The sequence below is a fragment of the Ambystoma mexicanum genome, chromosome 7p (genome assembly GCF_040938575.1).
Source record: "Ambystoma mexicanum isolate Mex_15411 chromosome 7p, UKY_AmexF1_1, whole genome shotgun sequence".
In the NCBI taxonomy this organism is placed as follows: Eukaryota; Metazoa; Chordata; class Amphibia; order Caudata; family Ambystomatidae; genus Ambystoma; species Ambystoma mexicanum.
In genome coordinates, this window is record NC_090939.1 from 333,445,318 (window position 1) to 333,466,874 (window position 21,557).

Sequence of the window (21,557 nt, forward strand, 5' to 3'; positions counted from 1 at the left end):
GTACGTGATACACAGGGGCACCCGCAGTGGGAAAAATAGTGTGCGCAACTCACTGTCAGACTAGCGTGATGATGAAAAACATGCATAGCCAATACCCCCGCCAAAAGAAGAGATACGCCCTTGATCCGCTGTGAAGTTGCGAAACAACACGAAGTAGCAACACACATGTTGGTCTCCACACAAGGCACGTACAGCGAACTGCTGGCCCCGCTCACCTTTAACCTGTGCTGAGGGAAACGGCCGCGTGCATTGTGTCACTTACGCACGTAAGCCCTTTCCTCGGATTACACGCATTCACACGCGGACGTGCAGTTTTTTCACATGCCAAATCACTCCGTATCAAGCTGGCCACGCGAAAACACACGGAAGACCACGCTCCTGCCCGGAAGGCCATATTCCTGCCCCCCAGATCCCCGAGCACGCTCCCACCTGCCATCTGCTGCTGCCTGCCTGCCTGCTGCCCAAATGCCCTGCTATTTGGTGCCTGCACGTCAGCCAGGGGTGCAGTTGCTGTGACCACCCCTGCTGGAACTGAAGACCGACTGGGATACCATCGCTCCACAACCCAGCCCCAGGACCCAGTTGCCCACCCACACCTGCCTTTGGGGTTGCTATGTTGGACACTACACCATCTGGCACCACTGGCAACCCGCAGGCAGAGAGGCAGAGGGCCACCAGCTTCATTGCCAGTGAAGTTGGTGTCCTGGTGGAGCAAGTCGTGGGGCAGTATGATGCCCTCTTTGGAAGTTCACGCGCCGACAATGAGGGACGGAAGAGGATCTGCATGGACATCGTGACTGCCATCAATGAGGAGGGGGTGGCAGTCCGCGAGATCAAACATGTCCGGAAGCGCTGGGAGGACTTCAGGTCCAGGACCCTCAACAAGGCCTGGTGCCTCTTGAAGGCAGCGGATTCCAAGGGGTGCCGGGTCCGCCTGACTGACAACCAAGTGAGGGTCCTGGAATGCATACGCCCAGCGCTCCACGTCCAGGTCCTTGAGGAGCAGACGCGTCTGGAGTCGAGCGGTAAGTGTACATGCATACTGATCGGATGCTGTGCGTTTCATGTTGTGCCAGGAGTGTGCAGGTTGCACATATGTCCTTGTAGGGACATGTATGGCTGCGTATGTACAGGGACGTGAACCTGCCACATCGATGGTGTATGTGTTGGTAAGCATGCTGTTCAAATGTATGTGTGGGTGCACACATGTAATGAATTATGAGTATGTACTGTGGCATGGTTGTGGTGTCACACATGGATGCTGGTTCATGCTGCATGTATCTGCACTATGCACATGTGCATGTGGGTGTATTTGACAAGTGTGCAACTGTGATCCAACATGGATGCATGTGAAACTGACGTGTAGAAGGCTGAATGCGAGATCGCGTTGGTGGAGATGTACACATGCATGTAAGTCTGGTGGCATGTGTGCATGTGTTGTGCACTCCCCGTGTTTCATGTGACATCAGGCTCACCTTCGGCTGCTCGTGCTTTTGTTTGTGTATGGACGGTGCTGCCTGGTGCAAGATTCCTGTTGATTTGCTCATGTGTGTGAGTTGAAATGACATGTGTGTTGGGGAGTGTGATGCCATGTCTGTAGTTTTACACTGCCACTCATGTGCAACTGTCATGTGTGTATCAGTCCATTGTACAGTGCCCTGTAACCTGTGTTCTATCTCTCCCTGTCTGCAGCGTTAACTGATGAAGAGGGCAGAGAGGGTGCTATGGAGCAAAGAGGCAGGGATCGCACCACCAGCCGGTGACGCAAGGCCCTGCTCCCCTCCCAGGTTGTCATCTCATCGGGGAGTGAGGAGTCTGGTGCCGCATCCCAGGCCGCAGATGCCTAGGATATGTCCAAGAGATGGAGGTCGGAGGTGGACTCCTCAGCAGCAGAAGGGGCAGCAGAGACCCCACAGGGTCCGATGGAGGAGATGGCATGGAGTCATCCGGGTTGGTGGAGGGTTTGGTGGAGGAGGAGGCCGTGGAAGGGACACGCACGGTGTCTGGAGGTGGGGATTCCAGTGGTGCTAGTGGTGCAGTGCAGGGGCAGGGACAGGAGGCAGCACAGGCCCCCACGGAGGAGCCTGTGTCTAATCCTGTCCCCGATCCTGTGACTGCATCATCCTGCACCAGCAGGGATGCCTACGTCCAGACCTGTTTTCAGGGAGGGGATGAGCGCACAACAACTGGCCTTCCTCTCCCTGTTGCGTCGACGGGGCATGCGAGGTGATCTGCAGTGTTTTTGTGAAGACACTGCACGTCATCTCGGATGCCTCGTTGACCGCGTTGACCTACTGGGACCGGTCACCAGGGCTGGATTCCTCCGTATGCTGGCCCTTATTCTGACCCCCTCATCACCTGAACCCCCTATGCACCAGTCGTCCTCCATGCCAACTTCCCACCCATGTATCACCTGGGTATCCTGTGGAGCTGCCTCTGACCTGCAGCCAGGCTGGTGGAGGACACATCCCTGCCACAATCGGGAGTCGGACATCCAGCAGGGGTGGCCACCACAACAACTGCACCCCAGCCAGAGGAGGACGTGCAGGCAGCAAGAGCCAGGGCACAGGCACAGAAGCAGCAGCAACAAGGTGGGAGCCATGATGGCTCGGGGCCTTCAACATCCGAGGGGCGGGCATCGGCCAGAGGGCAGGAGGACCCAGGATTGGAAGTGTCTTCCGTGTGGCAGCGGTTGGGCAAGGCCTTAGATGTGGAGCGGCAGAGGGCGGAAGAGGCACAGCTCACAATGGTCAGGGCGGAGAACTCCATGCGGAGGGCACTGAGGTGGGGTGAGTGCCTCGAGGCAATTCGCAGGCAGTTGGAGGTCAAGATGGCATCATCCCTGTGAACCCTCAGGGCCATGGAGGACCGCCTCCAGGACATTGAGCAGGAGTTCGATGATGCCCTGGCCCGGGAAATCAGAAAATGAGCCGTCGGACTAGCCCGCCGCCATTGTATATAGTTTTTAGTGTTAGGTTTCATTTTAATTTTCCTTTGATTTGGGGTGTTTGGACTATGCCCCACACATTTGTATATAGTTCTTTTTTTAGGTAGTTTTTGGATAGGTTTCATTTCTTTCGTTGGGCTCATGGACCCTGGATGAACTCTGTGTAAATAGTTGAACAGTGGATCATGTGAGGATTTTATTTTATTTTATCACCATGGATCAATGGATTTTTCAATTTACATTTCCTTTGGATTTCATTTGGTGGACTGTGAGATTGGACACATGTTTTTTTTCATCACTTTGGATTGGTTCTTCATATGTTTTTTTATTATGTCTCGGACATACATTTCATTTCATCGTTTGAAATATGTTTTATGCTTTCATTTCATTTCATTCATTTTGTTCATAATACATTTTTGTTTCTTACTTCCATGTGTAGTATTCGCTCATTGGGTTACTGCATGTGAAAAGTAGATTTAGACAATCACTTGCACCCAGGGTGTGTGTGTGAGGGACATGTTTTGATGTACATAGTTGACTATCGGTTTGTGTCATGGAAAAGCCATTTCAGTGTGGGGTGGATTGGGGACTTTATTGCCTCTCAAGACTGGGGTGGGGTGCTGTGGGATTTTGGTGCACATCAGGCCCATGATTGTGCATCTTTATGACATGTTGGGGGGGGACATGAGTCGGGGTCTGCTGGCAGGTGCCCCTCAATGCTGGGTGGGTGGGGGTGCTGAGGGACATGAGTCAGGCCTGCTGGCAGGTGCCCCTCAATGCTGAGTGGGTGGGGGTGCTGAGGGACATGAGTCTGGGCCTGCTGGCAGGTGCCCCTCAATGCTGAGTGGGTGGGGGTGCTGAGGGACATGAGTTGGGGCCTGCTGGCAGGTGCCCCTCAATGTTGGGTGGGTGGGGGTGCTGAGGGACATGAGTTGGTGATCACTAGTGCAAGGTGACATGTGGTCTGGCTGGGGGGCATGCCCATGGTGGATGGGCTGCCTTCGGGCATGACCAGGGGTGCAGGGTAGTCCCCTGTGGTGTGGGCTGCCTGCATGGTATGTGGAGAGGGTCGAGGGCACACCTGGGAGGAGCCAAACATGCAATTCATGTGTGTAACACCCCGCGCACCCCACTGGATACACGTACCCCACTCTGCAAGCGAATTCACGTGTGAAAGTTCCCGCGCACCCCTCAGAATACACGTACCCCGCTCAGAGAGCGAAATCGCGTGTGAAAGTTCCCGCGCACCCAAGGAATACACGTACCCCACTCGCCCAAGGCCTATCGTGTGTGAAACTCCCCGCGCACCCCTCAGAATACACATACCTCACTCGCAAACTTACCACGCACCCCCGAAATAAACGTACCCCACTCGCACAGGGCCAATCGCATGTAAAACTTCCCGTGCACCCCAGAAATACACGTACCCCGCTCGCAAACTTCCCACACACCCCCGAAATACACATACCCCGCTCACAAACTTCCTGCGCACACTTGAAATACACGTACCCCACTCACACAGGGCCAATCATGTGTAAAACTTCCCGTGCTCCCCCGAAATACACGTAGCCAGCTTGCAAACTTCCCACGCACCACAGAAATACACGTACCCCGCTTGAAAACTTCCCACGCACCTCAGAAATACACGTACCCCGCTCACACAGGGCCAATCGCGTGTAACACTCCCCATGCAGCGGGCTACCTGTATTCGGAGGGGTGCGCGGGGATTTTTATTGACGTTTTCGTGGTTGGGGGACTGTATGCTGGTCCACTGGCCTGTGCGCCATGTACAGGATTTGTGCGCTGTTCATGGCGCACAGGAAGGGGTTGGAGGCGTAACTGGCGCAGCTGCAGGGTCGCTGCGCCACTCTGCACCACAGCTGGTTATGGATGTTTAAATCCATGAATACGCTCTGCGCAGAAATGGATTTTGGCGCACGTGGCTCGTGCAGACTGCCGCACGCGCACACTGTGCTCCAGCCGTGTGCACCACTTGTGCGCTGAATTCTATGAATTACCCCATGGTGATTACATTTTAAATACATAAATAAATATTTACCTTTGCAAACTAGCCCGATTCCTGTTTCAGTATGCCCGGGGGGGGCGGGGTTTCCAGGAGAAGGGTGTGATATGAGTATCAATCATGGCCCCAAAAAGGGACTCAGTCGAAGCACCTGCTGCAACATATGCACACATATTTTAATGGCACATACAAGGGAAAGAAATTATAGAGTAGACTAAGCATACTTGAGTTGTGCAAAATGTTTGAGCAGGAGCAGCACGTCAAGAAGGAGAACATAGGTAGACGAGAAGATGAGGGGCATGTACGACAATAGCGCCTCTTCCTCCCCCTCAACCATGCAATTCACTCTCGAGCGTGCCAAGCATGTATCCATTGCAGACTGTTGCAGGTTACAGCAATTGTAGATATGTGCCCTCAGAAACAGGAGGTGAGGTTAAAGAAAGTGAAAAGGAAAGCAACGGCAGGAGTACATTAGCAGCACGGGTAGAAAATGACAAATGGTGCAGTTTAGAAGCAGAACTGAAGAAAGCAACAGAGTTAGAGTCAAGAACAAAAGTGGGGAAGAGGTAGCAGTGACACCAGACAAATGGGTGCGAGGACAGCTATTATTTAAAAAAAAAAAAAAGATAAACAGAAAAATGAAAATGACAATGGGATAGTCTTGGAGAGAGCGGATGATCAGAAAAGAGAAGGAGAGAAGAGTACAGGAGAGATGTTAATGCTAGCATTAGCAGAAGAATGACGGGACAGAGAAAGAGAAGGAATTGTGAGGGGCAGTGAACAACATTAGCAGAAACATAATAGATGAAATTGAGAGGAGTATATGTGAGCAGAGGAATCAACAGCAAAGTGCAGGGAGAAATAGAGAATGAGGAATAAGAGTGGGAAGATGTAGAGGACAATGAGGAAGAATAGGCAGCAGTCCCTCAACCAAATGAGCTCAAAAGAATAGAGTACCCAGTAATATATTTGCAGGATTATGCAATGTTACAGAATGTAGCTCCATTGCTCCTGGAGCTCCGTCCAGTAAATGCAGGAAGGAAAACACAGAATGTAAATAGATTAAGGAACTTGCCAGGGCGTCTAGCAAGTCGCATTACAGTAGTGCCAAAAAGGACGAAGGGCACGGTTGTGCTGTTGCACAAAGCAGGGTTGACACAGCAACCATTGGTCAAAGAGGGTAAGGAAGTAGCTCAGTGTATTCTGTGTCCACAAGCAGATATGTACAATTGACAGCAGGGAAGTAGATTTATGAGCTGGAAAAAAGGATGGCTGGTATGGTGTTGGATTTTGAAATATGTGCAAAAGGTTAAAGACAAGGATGGTACATTTTATCAGCCATGGTCCCAAGAAGGGGCACACCTGAAAGATCTGCTGCAACATTTGCACACATATTGTAATATGCCACACATAAGGGAAATACATTAGAGAGTAGACTAAGCATACTCAAGTTTTGGAAAATGTTTGAGGAGTAGGTCAAGAAAGAGAACGTAGGTAGAAGAGAATATGAGGGGTGTGTACAGCCAACAGCACCTTCTCCCCCTCAACAATGCATTCCGCTCTCAACCATGCCAGCATTGCATCCATTGCAGGCTGCCACAGGTTCCAGCAATCCTAGATATGTGCCCCCAGAAACAGGAGGTCAGGTTAAAGAATGGGAAAAGGAAAGCGATGCCAGGTGTCAATGAGCAGCAGGGGTAGAAATTGACAACCATTGCAACTTAGAAACAGAACTAAAGAAAGCGAGAGAAGAGTTAAATAGAGTAAAGAACAAAAGGGGAGAAGAAAAAGAGGTAGCAGTGACACCAGACAAATGGGTGGGAGGACAGCTATTATTTAAAATAGATAGACAGAAAAATGAAAATGACAACATGATAACCCTGGAGAGAGAGGATGATAAGGAGAGAAGAGTACAGGAGCAAAGTTAATGCTAGAATTAGCAGAAGAATGACAGGAGATAGAGAAAGAGAAGGGAGTGTGAGGGGCAGTGAAGAGTATTTCTCATCAATAGAACAGCCCACAGAGTAGCTTGATGTGTCCAGTACTATCAGTAACTCCCAAACCAGAAGAGGAACCCGGTGGAGGTGAAAATAGGGATAGGATGTTCTCTTTTTTTGATTGACACTGAGGCAACAAGATTGTGTGTCCCGGAAGGATGGTTTCTACTAGTACCACTGATGATGGACACACAAGGGTTCTCTGGGCCTTTGACAAAGTTTTCATTTACAGAAACGTTGCCTATAGCAGTGGGAGAAGATATCATGACTGCACCATTGTTGTATTCTCGGAAAAGACTGGTTAATATACTGGGAATAGACTAATGAGTAAATTAAGCATGACCATTTCATTCATGGAGGAAGGGATAATGTGTTCAATACCAGGCATACATTATTCAAATGCAAGAGAATTCCTACAAGCATTCCATTGTCAGAAAGCATTACAAGGAGTGCCTTTAAATTCAGAATTATTCCTCTTTGAAGTACAGGTGTTGCTAGGTTAGCTCCCATGAATAAAAGTCCCATTGTTACGATTACCAGCAGAGTTTTTGTTCAGAGCAGAAGTACCCTTGAATGTGGTGGAAGAGGAGTGAATGACAATATACTTACAGGCCGATTCATGGAATAATTAGCGCGGCGCAAGTGGGCAAAAACGTGCGAATCGCAGTGGAATAGCGAAAATCGCAGTGAACGTGCGAAAATCGCACGAAAAGCAGCGCACGTCGATTCATGGAAGGCCGTGCGCGAGAAAACCAGCGGATGTGCGATAAAAAGTGCGCGGCGCACGTTAGCGCACAGGCCATCTAACAGCGTGCGCCAGGTCACTGCGAAAATCGCACAGGCCACAGCGAAAATCGCACATAGCGCGGCGCACGCAACAAAAGTAGGCGGAACACGGGCGTAACACTCGGAATGGGGAACAACTTGCCAAAACGTGGGCGTCACGGGGGAAGTACAGGGCACAAGTGCGCGGAACGCCCACACGCTCGCCTACAACACGTATTCATGGAATAGAATAGGGGAAAAAAGCGCACGCTCAAACCAGCGCACAGGCACAAACACAACCGCCACAAGAAAGCAGGCGGTAGCGTCTCTGCGGCTGTAAGAAATGTGCGCCAAAAGGTGCGCCAACTAATCGCACCTATATACTGCCATGATGAATGTCCCATACTGTGGCCCTCCAGGAACAAAGACGTGCAAAGGGGTACCCACAAACACGGACACCCGCTGACAAAAAATACGTGTGCGTGTATACCGGGGTGCGCGGGAAGTCTAACACGCGATTTCAGCAGGGTACGTGCATCACAGGGGTTCGCGTGAAGTTTCACACGCGATCGGGTCTGGGGGAGCGGGCTACGTGTATTTCTGGGGTGCGCGGGAAGTTCCACACGCGAATAGCCTGGGCGCGTGTATTCCAGGGGTGCGCGGGAAGTTCCACACGCGAACAGACTGGGCGCGTGTATTTCAGGGGTGCGCGGGAATTTCCACACGCGAACAGCCTGGGCGCGTGTATTTCAGAGGTGCGGGGGAAGTTCCACACGCGAAAAGCCTGGGCGCGTGTATTGCAGGGGTGCGCGGGAAGTTCCACACGCGAATAGCCTGGGCGCGTGTATTTCAGGGGTGCGCGGGAATTTCCACACGCGAACAGCCTGGGCGCGTGTATTTCAGGGGTGCGGGGGAAGTTCCACACGCGAACAGCCTGGGCGCGTGTATTGCAGGGGTGCGCGGGAAGTTCCACACGCGAACAGCCTGGGCGCGTGTATTGCAGGGGTGCGCGGGAATTTCCACACGCGAACAGCCTGGGCGCGTGTATTTCAGGGGTGCGGGGGAAGTTCCACACGCGAACAGCCTGGGCGCGTGTATTGCAGGGGTGCGCGGGAAGTTCCACACGCGAACAGCCTGGGCGCGTGTATTTCAGGGGTGCGCGGGAATTTCCACACGCGAACAGCCTGGGCGCGTGTATTTCAGGGGTGCGGGGGAAGTTCCACACGCGAACAGCCTGGGCGCGTGTATTTCAGGGGTGCGGGGGAAGTTCCACACGCGAACAGCCTGGGCGCGTGTATTTCAGGGGTGCGGGGGAAGTTCCACACGCGAACAGCCTGGGCGCGTGTATTTCAGGGGTGCGGGGGAAGTTCCACACGCGAACAGCCTGGGCGCGTGTATTTCAGGGGTGCGGGGGAAGTTCCACACGCGAACAGCCTGGCCGCGTGTATTCCAGGGGTGCGCGGGAAGTTCCACACGCGAATAGCCTGGGCGCGTGTATTTCAGGGGTGCGCGGGAAGTTCCACACGCGAACAGCCTGGGCCCGTGTATTTCAGGGGTGCGCGGGAATTTCCACACGCGAACAGCCTGGGCGCGTGTATTTCAGGGGTGCGGGGGAAGTTCCACACGCGAACAGCCTGGGCGCGTGTATTGCAGGGGTGCGGGGGAAGTTCCACACGCGAATAGCCTGGGCGCGTGTATTTCAGGGGTGCGCGGGAATTTCCACACGCGAACAGCCTGGGCGCGTGTATTTCAGGGGTGCGGGGGAAGTTCCACACGCGAACAGCCTGGGCGCGTGTATTGCAGGGGTGCGCGGGAAGTTCCACACGCGAACAGCCTGGGCGCGTGTATTTCAGGGGTGCGCGGGAATTTCCACACGCGAACAGCCTGGGCGCGTGTATTTCAGGGGTGCGGGGGAAGTTCCACACGCGAACAGCCTGGGCGCGTGTATTTCAGGGGTGCGGGGGAAGTTCCACACGCGAACAGCCTGGGCGCGTGTATTTCAGGGGTGCGGGGGAAGTTCCACACGCGAACAGCCTGGGCGCGTGTATTTCAGGGGTGCGGGGGAAGTTCCACACGCGAACAGCCTGGCCGCGTGTATTTCAGGGGTGCGCGGGAAGTTCCACACGCGAATAGCCTGGCCGCGTGTACACGCGAACAGCCTGGGCCCGTGTATTTCAGGGGTGCGCGGGAAGTTCCACACGCGAACAGCCTGGGCGCGTGTATTTCAGGGGTGCGCGGGAAGTTCCACATGTGATTTCACAGTGTGGGTCCTCCCAGGTGTACCCTGTACACCCTCCACGGCCCCTGCAGGCAGCCCACACCACAGGGGACTACCCTGCATCCCTGGTCATGTCCCGCAGGCAGCCCACCCACCATGGGCATGCCCCCCAGCAAAGGCACATGTCTCCTTGAACTAATGAACACCAACTCATGTCCCCTTGCACCCCCACCCCCCAGCACTGTGGGGCACCTGCCAGCAGGCCCCCACCCATGTCCAACTCATGTCTCCCACCACCCCCACCCCCCAGCACTGTGGGGCACCTGCCAGCAGGCCCCCACCCATGTCCAACTCATGTCTCCCACCCCCCCCCACACCCCAGCCACCAGGGGCACCCTCCACCAGGCCCCCACTCATGTCACCCACCACCCCACCCCCCAGCAGTGCAGGGTCACCCTCCACCAGGCCCCCACCCATGTCCAACTCATGTCTCCCACCCCCCCCACACCCCAGCACTGTGGGGCACCTGCCAGCAGGCCCCCACCCATGTCCAACTCATGTCCCCCACCCCCCAGCACTGTGGGGCACCTGCCAGCAGGCCCCCACCCATGTCCAACTCATGTCTCCCACCACCCCCACCCCCCAGCACTGTGGGGCACCTGCCAGCAGGCCCCCACCCATGTCCAACACATGTCTCCCACCACCCCCACACCCCAGCCACCAGGGGCACCCTCCACCAGGCCCCCACTCATGTCACCCACCACCCCACCCCCCAGCAGTGCAGGGTCACCCTCCACCAGGCCCCCACCCATGTCCAACTCATGTCTCCCACCACCCCCACACCCCAGCACTGTGGGGCACCTGCCAGCAGGCCCCCACCCATGTCCAACTCATGTCTCCCACCACCCCCACACCCCAGCCACCAGGGGCACCCTCCACCAGGCCCCCACTCATGTCACCCACCACCCCACCCCCCAGCAGTGCAGGGTCACCCTCCACCAGGCCCCCACCCATGTCCAACTCATGTCTCCCACCACCCCCACACCCCAGCACTGTGGGGCACCTGCCAGCAGGCCCCCACCCATGTCCAACTCATGTCCCCCACCCCCCAGCACTGTGGGGCACCTGCCAGCAGGCCCCCACCCATGTCCAACTCATGTCCCCCACCCCCCCCACACCCCAGCACTGTGGGGCACCTGCCAGCAGGCCCCCACCCATGTCCAACTCATGTCCCCCACCCCCCCCCACACCCCAGCACTGTGGGGCACCTGCCAGCAGGCCCCCACCCATGTCCAACTCATGTCTCCCACCCCCCCACACCCCAGCCACCAGGGGCACCCTCCACCAGGCCCCCACTCATGTCACCCACCACCCCACCCCCCAGCAGTGCAGGGTCACCCTCCACCAGGCCCCCACCCATGTCCAACTCATGTCTCCCACCACCCCCACACCCCAGCACTGTGGGGCACCTGCCAGCAGGCCCCCACCCATGTCCAACTCATGTCTCCCACCACCCCCACCCCCCAGCACTGTGGGGCACCTGCCAGCAGGCCCCCACCCATGTCCAACTCATGTCCCCCACCCCCCAGCACTGTGGGGCACCTGCCAGCAGGCCCCCACCCATGTCCAACTCATGTCCCCCACCCCCCCCACACCCCAGCACTGTGGGGCACCTGCCAGCAGGCCCCCACCCATGTCCAACTCATGTCCCCCACCCCCCCCCACACCCCAGCACTGTGGGGCACCTGCCAGCAGGCCCCCACCCATGTCCAACTCATGTCCCCCACCCCCCCCACACCCCAGCACTGTGGGGCACCTGCCAGCAGGCCCCCACCCATGTCCAACTCATGTCTCCCACCCCCCCCACACCCCAGCCACCAGGGGCACCCTCCACCAGGCCCCCACTCATGTCACCCACCACCCCACCCCCCAGCAGTGCAGGGTCACCCTCCACCAGGCCCCCACCCATGTCCAACTCATGTCTCCCACCACCCCCACACCCCAGCACTGTGGGGCACCTGCCAGCAGGCCCCCACCAATGTCCAACTCATGTCTCCCACCACCCCCACCCCCCAGCACTGTGGGGCACCTGCCAGCAGGCCCCCACCCATGTCCAACTCATGTCCCCCACCCCCCAGCACTGTGGGGCACCTGCCAGCAGGCCCCCACCCATGTCCAACTCATGTCCCCCACCCCCCCCACACCCCAGCACTGTGGGGCACCTGCCAGCAGGCCCCCACCCATGTCCAACTCATGTCCCCCACCCCCCCCACACCCCAGCACTGTGGGGCACCTGCCAGCAGGCCCCCACCCATGTCCAACTCATGTCTCCCACCCCCCCCACACCCCAGCCACCAGGGGCACCCTCCACCAGGCCCCCACTCATGTCACCCACCACCCCCACCCCCCAGCACTGTGGGGCACCTGCCAGCAGGCCCCCACCCATGTCCAATCCATGCCCCCCTGCACCTGGGTCCCAACATTCCCCAATCATGTCCGTAATGCCCATCCTGCCCTGCCAAAAGGCCCAACCAACTATCACACCCACCCACATATCAAAGGCAATTACATGTTACACCCCCAATGTAAATAATGCAATTTAACACATGTCTGTCACACACAATGGCTGCAAGTGAATGACAAAACACCCAACATGACATGCCTGAAAGCAATGAGATGATACGACACATTGAAGAATAAAAAAATATTATGTATTGAACAGCAAACAAGAAAAAACACAAAGCAAATCAAACTAAACAAGAAGAATGTCCAAGAAAAAATTCTGAATTATTAAAATAAGGAAATTAAGAAGATCATCCTGGGTCCATGAGCCCTACCAAATTAAACCTAACTGACTACTAACTAAAAAGTGAACTATATACAAAAAAGTGGTGCATTGTCCAATCGCAACCAAAAAAAATTCAAAAAAACAAAGGAAACCTAACCCTAACTATACAACTATATACAAAGGCAGCGGGCTATTCGGACGGCTCACTGGTTGTTGTCATGGGCCAGGGCATCATCGAACTCCTGGTCAATGGCTTGGAGGCGGGCATGTTCCCTGGCCCCGAGGTCCCGCAGGGATAACGCAGTGTCCAGCTCTAACTCCCTGCGAAGACCCTCGAGGCACTCAGCCCGCCTCAGCGCCCTCCGCATGGAGTCCTCCGCCCTGACCATCGTGAGCCGTTCCTCCTCTGCCCGCTGCCGCTCCGCACCTATCTGCTGGCACAACCTCTCCCACACGGAAGCCACTCCCATTCCAGGGTTCTCCTGCCCTCCGGCCGATGCCTGCACCCCCGATGTTGATGGCCCCGAGCCATGATGCCTCCCACGTTGAGCCTGCTGCTGCCTCCGACGCAACTGCCTGTGCCAGCACGACGGCATCCAGGCTGATGGAAACCACCGACGCCGTCGTGCACGTGCCCTGCCCGATGATGCCGTCACATCCTCCATCTGCTGGGGTCCAGTTGCTCTGGTGTCCACCCCTGCTGGATCTCTGACTCCCGACTGTGGCAGGGATGGGATCCCCACCGAGCTGGCTGCATTGGTCGGGGCAGGTCCACAGGGGGCCCTGGTGGCATCTGGGCTGGAAGACGGCAAGGAGAACGACTGGTGGATAGCCTGCACAGAGGAGGAGAGGGCCGCCACATTGGCCAACACATGCAGGAAACCCCCGAACATGGCCGATCCCAATTGGGCCACGTCGGCACGGTGCACTTCGTGATGACGTGCGTGCTCCTCCCGGGAAGCACGCACGGCATCACGAATCACAGCCGTGCGCATCGCGACCCCAATCAGGACCTTCTCCGCACGGCCAGGGGTTCCCACGTCCGCAGGTGGAGGGGAGTCAGGTGACATGGACATCCCCACTACCTGCGGACGGGCCTGGGACGGGGCATCCCTGCTGGTGCATGGTGGTGCACTCACAGGGTCAGGGACAGCGACATGCACAGGCCCCTCCACGGTGACCTGTGCTGCCTCCTGCCCCTGGCCCTGGACTGCACCACTTGCACCAGCAGGGATGCCCCCACCAGGCCCCATGTTGCCCCAGTGGCGGCCTCCTCCTCCTCTGTGCAAACCACCAACCTGGATGGCTCCTCACCGTCTCCCACCGTAGCAGGCCCCTGTGGGGGCTCACCCACCCCTTCCGCTGCAGCCGTGGGGGCATCCCCGCCGCCTTGCTCCACAGCGCCGTCTCCGCCCTCTTCTTCACTAGCCGCTGCGTAGAGGGAGACAAAGAACACAAGCATCAGGGCACTGTACAATGGTCCCCTAGACAGGAAGCAATAGCAGATGAGCACCACTGTCAAAGTACACTTCCATCATGTCCCTCCACAACACATGGGTCAGTCCAGGCAAAACACACACAGTAACAGGCATGGTGCATGCCATGGACATTTCCATGCATGTCCAATGGACTCTTGAAACATTCAATGATATGTAACTCACATGCATCATGCCTCATGCCCATCACATGCACACACTTCACCTCAGTCACATCCATCTGGCCCCAAACACACCAAACACAGCGGTTACAAGGGTAATTTGGCTGCTTTACTGAATCTCTGCATTGTCACACACATGTGTCATGCATCCATGGCATGCACAAGTCACAGACACGCAGGTCAGGCACACAGACATGGCTACCATATATGTACCTGGCATCAGCACCCATCCCTCACCCCCACCCATGTCCACGTACAGAGACTGGCATGCTCTCATGTTCTAAATCTGAATAGGGCTCCCCATGCGGCATTTCAACACATGCAACAACAATGTGCATCACACATCACTGGTCGCACATGCATTACCATGATGTCCCTGCACACATACATGCATACATGGCCTATGGCACACATACAGGCAAGTATCATAGAACCAGCACACCGCAACATGCCCTGTCTCACACAGTAATGCATGGACACTTACCGCTCAACTCCAGACGGGCCTCCCTCTCAAGGATCTGGGCGTGGAGCGCTGGGCGTACGCGTTCCAGGACCCTCATCTGGATGGAACTCATGCGGCCCCGGCCCCCCTCCACGAGGCGCCGGGCCTTCACAAGGGTCCTGGACCTCAAGTCCTCCCAGCGCTTCTTGATCTTCAGGACGTCGCGGGTTGCCACCCCCTCCGCGTTGATGGCAACCACACAGTCGGCCCAGATCCTCTGCCGTCCTTCCTTGCTGGCGCGGGACGATCCAAAGAGGGCATCATACTGCCCCAGGACATGCTCCACCAGGACACCAACTTCGGTGACAGTGAAGCTGGTGCCCCTCTGCCCCTCTGGCCTGGGGTTGCCACTGGTGCCAGATGTTGAAGTGCCCGTCATGGCAACCCCAGGGGCAGGTGTGGGTGGGCAACTGGGTCCTGGGGCTGGGCTGTGGAGCGATTTAATACCAGTCGGGAGTCTTCTGTTCCAGCAGGGGTGGACACAGCAACTGGACCCCTGCAGATGGCTGATGTGCAGGCACCAAATGGCAGGGCACGGTGGCAGCAGGCAGGCAGGCAGGCAGGCAGCAGCAGATGGCACGTGGGAGGCTGCTCGGGGCACTGGGGGGCAGTAACTCGGCCTTCTGGGCAGGAGCGTGGGCTTCCGTGTGTTTTCGCGTGGCCAGCTTGATACGGAGTGATTTGGCACGTGAAAATCCTGCACGTCAGCGTGAAATCCGAGGAATGGCCCTTAGCGCGTAAGCGCGTCAGCACGCATACGCGATTCTATTGGACCAGAGTCCCTCAGCGCGTAAGCGCGTCTGTGACGTGACCCGCACGGGTGTTCCCCACTCAGCACGTGATGACGGGGCACACGTGGAGATACTGCACGTCAGAGTGTCATCGCGTGTAATTGGACAAAAGTGCGCGTACACGCGATTGGCCTATGTACGTGTATTTAATGGGTGCGCGGCCACTTACACACGCAAGTACGTCAGCGAACGTGTATCACGTGGTGCGTGTGAATTTCCGCATGCTATTGGACTGGGAACTGGTTTCCAGGGGTGCGCGGGTCACACGCTGTATCCCGTGGTGCGTGTGAATTTCCGCACGCTATTGGACTGGGAACTGGTTTCCAGGGGTGCGCGGGTCACACGCTGTATCCAGTGGTGCGTGTGAATTTCCACACGCTATTGGACTGGGAACTGGTTTCCAGGGGTGCGCGGGTCACACGCTGTATCCCGTGGTGCATGTGAATTTCCACACGCTATTGGACTGGGAACTGGTTTCCAGGGGTGCGCGGGTCACACGCTGTATCCCGTGGTGCATGTGAATTTCCACACGCTATTGGACTGGGAACTGGATTCCAGGGGTGCGCGGGTCACACGCTCGCCTAGAACACGCGCTAAGCATAAATTGCGGACTTTAACAATAACAAGCTCAGACGCCAGGATGAACATACCGTTCCTAGCAGCAGTGGCAGTGGGCTACCAAAGGAGGAGGAGGAGGATAGTCAGGGCCAGAATATTCACACCCAGAACCAGCCTTTTCGGGATGCCTGATGACCAGGTGTATGGGAGGTACAGGTTTCCACCACACATCATACTGGACCTGGTGAGTGAGTGGGAGGATGACCTCACATCACCCACCCTGTGCTCCCAAGCACTCAGCCCCCTGGAGAAGGTCCTCAATGTACTGCACTTCTTAGCCACTGGATCATTTCAGCGGACAAGTGCCATGGTGGGTGGGGTGTCACAGGCCACCCAGTCACGCTGCCTACACCAGGTCTTGAACATCATGACTGCACGCCCATCAGTCCGCAGGCACATATACCTGCCCAGAACACCTGCAGAAAGGCATGCTGCCGCCCTGGATTTTTACGCAGTGGCACGATTCCCCAAAGTGCTAGGTGCCATCGACTGCACCCATGTGGCTCTACGTCCCCCCAGGGCATCTGAGCACATCTATAGGAACCGCAAGCACTGGCATTCCATCAACGTGCAGGTAGCATGTAATGCCAAGGGAATCATCACCTCAGTATATGCCAACTATCCCGGCTCCACCCACGACAGCTTCATTTACCGAATGTCCACCCTAAGCCGGGACCTAGAAGCTGGGCGGCATGGCGATACATGGCTGCTATGTATGCCACTGCACATGCATGCATGTTGGATACTGAGCAAGGTCACAACCTCACCAATGATACCAATCCCCACCTCCACAGGGGACAGTGCCTACCCTCTCAGCCCCCACATGATGACGCCAATTCGGAACCCCACCACGCCACCCCAGGTAAGATTTAACACAGCCCACATTACAACCAGGGGCATAGTGGAGCGCACAGTCGGAGTGCTGAAGTCACGCTTTCGCTCCCTTGACCGTTCTGGCGGGCAGCTGTTATACGCTCCCCCATTAGTGTGCAGGATCATAGTGGCAGCATGTGTCCTGCACAACGTTGCAACACGCCGGGGACTGGCCGTGGACATGGTGGTGGCCCCACATCCCCAACCACATGCACAGCCGCTGCGCATGGGAGGGGAAAGGGCACGGGGGGAGGCAGCCCGTACACAGCTAGTGGCTAATTACTTCACATAGAAATCACACCCCTGTGGAGTGCACACTGCCCTGGCACATTCCATCTGACAATCAATGATGACTCAACCTGACACTGATCCTGAATGTGTGGAGAATGAACCGGGAATTCCTTGTCAGCCTGAGATTGTTCACCTGGAAGTGTCACAATGTGTGCATCCCTACCCACACAGACACCACCAATGCAGTTTTGTGAAGTTACACATTGAAGCAGCTAAAATGAATACCCACTTGCAAAATGCAACATGAGGACAGTGCCATGTCAGCCAACCCAACCCCAGCACTGCCACACGACACACCGTGCCATGTCATGCTAATTGCAGGTAAACAAAGTAATCCCCACAACATGACATCACTCACACTATGTACAGTGGCACTATTAGAAACCTGCAACACCTGAAATGCTCACAGCAATGCCGGACCAACAACATACTTGAGCACGTAGTACCATAAACATGACATCAAAAATGTTACATATTAGTAGTCTCACCACCTGGAAATGCCTGCACTCCCACCACTACCAACTGTGCAGTGTTGGCGCCATGTAGAGTTGTAGGTGCACTGCTGCCAACATGGTCCCCATCGCCAGACTTGAGGTCCTTGTGTGGACTTGAGGAAGGGACCTGCAAATTGGGAGGTAGACACAGAAGAAGAGTTACACATCAATGCAACATGCAGTGTACAACACAACAGCAATATGCACTATGAATGTATACACAGTATTGACTACAGACTGGCCACACAGCTCATGGGAGTCCAACGTCACTGTGTAATTCACTGTCACTTGGGCACACCCTTTGCAAGCCCATGGAAACGGGAAGCAGGAGGGGTGTGTGTGACTCAAACCCAAGCATCTGAACCAAATACATTACAAGCCTGCATGTGCCCAGCCACAATGCAGCGTATGCCCACAGGAACCACGGAAGCCAACAGATCGGAGCCAACAGATCGGAGCCAACAGATCGGAGCCAACAGATCGGAGCCAACACATCGGAGCCAACAGATCGGAGCCAACAGATCGGAGCCAACAGATCGGAGCCAACAGATCTTTCCAAAAAAATTGGGAATAAAAGAAATCAAAATAAAAATAAAAATAAGAAACAATCAAAAATGGCCATTGATGGGCCCGGGGGGGTTGGGGAGGCCACCCAGGAGGTCCGAGGACAGGATGCACACCAGAACCCACCTGCGTGGATCCTGGGAAAATAAAACACCTCCATGGGCTCATGGCCCACACGGCTACCCTATTGTGGGAGTGTCACTGCTGTCGCTATTATCACCCTGTGCAGCTGCATCCGGAGGTGGTTGCACTATGGGAGGCAGCCCACGCAAGGCCCTAGTCTGCTCCTCCATGGCTGCAAGCATGCGGGTGTGGTAGGTCTGGTTCTGGAGGATGAGTGTGCGGAGGTCCCCATGCAACAACTCACGGGATGCCCGGACCTCCGCCCTCGTTGCCTGCATCTCAGCTGAGAGCGTACGGGTGAGACGCTCCAGCTGCTGTTCTGTCCTTTGGTGTGTTGAAGCCTCAAGCTCAACAAGAGTCGTCCTGAGGTGTAGGAGCTCCTGCCTCAGGGCTTCCCTGTGGCCCTGGGACTCAATGGAGATGGCCTCCTGCAGAGTCGCCAGTGCCGCCCGCCTGTCCCTGTTGGACCCCAACATGTCCTCCCTGTGTGACTGGCAGATGGAGTCAGTTGCCTGCTCTAGTCGCTCCATCAGCCTTTCTGGGGGGACAATGGAAGTGGCCACCCTATCCATGGCCTGAGCCATCATCTCGGATGATGCAGCCTGTTGGGTAGCCATACCGTAAATGGATTGCTCCCATGCGGTATTGCCAGGTGGCGTACGGCCACCACGTCGGCGGGCACCACACCTGTCTGGGGCAAGGCGAACTGCGCCTTGCTGTGCCGGCACTGCCTGAGGCTGCAGGACTGCATTCCCCCTCTGATCTGCTGGCCCAGGAACAGGATCAGATGTCGCGGAGTGTGACCCTGCATCCGTAACCACCGAAGGCGTAGCTGCCAACACTGACATCCCCATGGAGGGTACTGACCCTGGTGCAGGTGGGTGAGACAGAACAGAATCCCTCCCTGGAACACTCACCAGCGACGGCACGTAGGTCTCATCCGAATCAACACCTGAGTACAGCTCGGGGGAGGTGCAGCCAGAGACACCCCTTGAGAGCACGACCTGCAGCACTTGTGGGTTCTCCCCCACCACCACACCACGTCCCTCACTGGTGGTTGGTCGGCCCTGGGACACCTCCTGGGTCTGCACCATCTCCACAACCCCAGCAGTATCAGGTGCGTCTTCCCCTGCAAAGACATGAAAACAAAGTAATGGAAACAGGCATTAGCACCATGGCACACATTGAGGGCTGAGAAGCAAGAGAACCAGTACTTGATTGACATGTCCCACATGACTAAAACCCTCCCATGCATGCACCCTCACTGCGTATGAAGTGCAGGCAAACGGCACACACTGATGACACCAAGATGGAAGATGAACAAATTTTCTGCATGCTGCCTGGCAGTGGCATCACACATTGGCCTGTGATTGGCAGGTGAAACACACATGCCATCACACAGATGGCATGTACCATTGCTATTGAGTGAAGATGGAGAGGAGGGCAGCACCTATTCATTCAGTCCAGTTCCCGCATGTAATAGCTTTTCTGATTCTAACAGGTCAGATTTTTCACCTGGAGCTGCCAGTCTGTAATGGTCAAATTGCACAGGGACATGTGTGTACAAATGATATCCAGGTAACAAAGTCACTCCCCTTTACCATACCCATGTCAGACATGTGACTAGTGGACAGCGACATGCCTAGTGAAAGTGGTGGAATGCAAACAAACTGACTGAATGAACAGTGAAAAATAAGCAAATCTGTTGTGTCAAGGTGACACTTCAAGGGCAACTGGCGTGCAGTTGTGCTAGATGTCTACTGTTGGCAGAAGGGATACTGCTATGGCCAAATGCAGCTGCGCAGGAAGTATTGCATGAAGCACATGGCTGACCCATACACTCTCACCTGGCACCCAAACAGAAGCCCTCACACACACACCATGCACATGTATGACACACACATGCATGTGCACTCACCGGACAATGCCTCGTAATCAGCCAGATCTCCCACGCCTTGGATCTGTTCCTCCGTGACGTAGGTCCCAGCGACTGACTCATGTGGAGTGAGTTCCATGTCTACTACTGGAGACCCACCTCCAGTCACTAGAGTTGCGGCATGACTTGAGGCCAGCTTACTCTTTGCCCTGCGCTTTAGGTCATTCCAGCGCTTATAGCAATCATTGGCTGTGCGCCTCACGATTCCAAGGGCACTTACGATGTCCGCAACGGTCTGCCAGTGTGCCTGGCGTTGTGCAGGTGTGGTCTTGGATCCTGCAACAATGACCATCTCGTTGTCATGTCCGGACACATACTCGACAAGTGCATTCAGTTCGTCATCCGTGAAGCTGGGCTTCCTGGACGGGCCGGACTGTGTAGCCGTGTCTGGGGCATCAGCCTGTGCCGGACGAGCACTCTTCCTCTTCCGCTTGGAAGGTGGTGGTGATCCTGAGTGTCCTGCGCCGCTCTGGACACTAGGGGCAGGAGCCCTGGTGGACTCTTTATCAGGAGTGTGGGATTGCACACTCAGCATGGGAGTTGGTGCAGGCATTGGCTCGAGTGTGATGGTGTCAGGGGGAATGTCAGCAGCATGGACTAGGACCGACACTGTCCTGGCTGGGTGTGTGAGGGCTGGGGTGGATGGAGCCGCAGCTGCCCCTGCAGCCACTCTGCCCTGCCTCCTTGGTGCAGCGGATGACCTTGCTGCCCCAGATCCACGTGGCATGATGGCATCAACGTGCACCAGCGCACGTGTCGTAGCCCTGCTGACCTGGAAGTCAGCCATGGAGTCAGCCAGGTCTGGTGCCACAATGGGCTGGTCCAACAAGGGCTGAGCATGGATGGTGTCAGCCACTTCAGTCTCAACGGGAGGGGGGGAGGGGGGGAGGGGGGGATGATGGGTGCCCTTGACTGGTCCTCCACACATGGGGGGACAGGCTCACCCTGCAAGTTACGACCACGTCCCCTA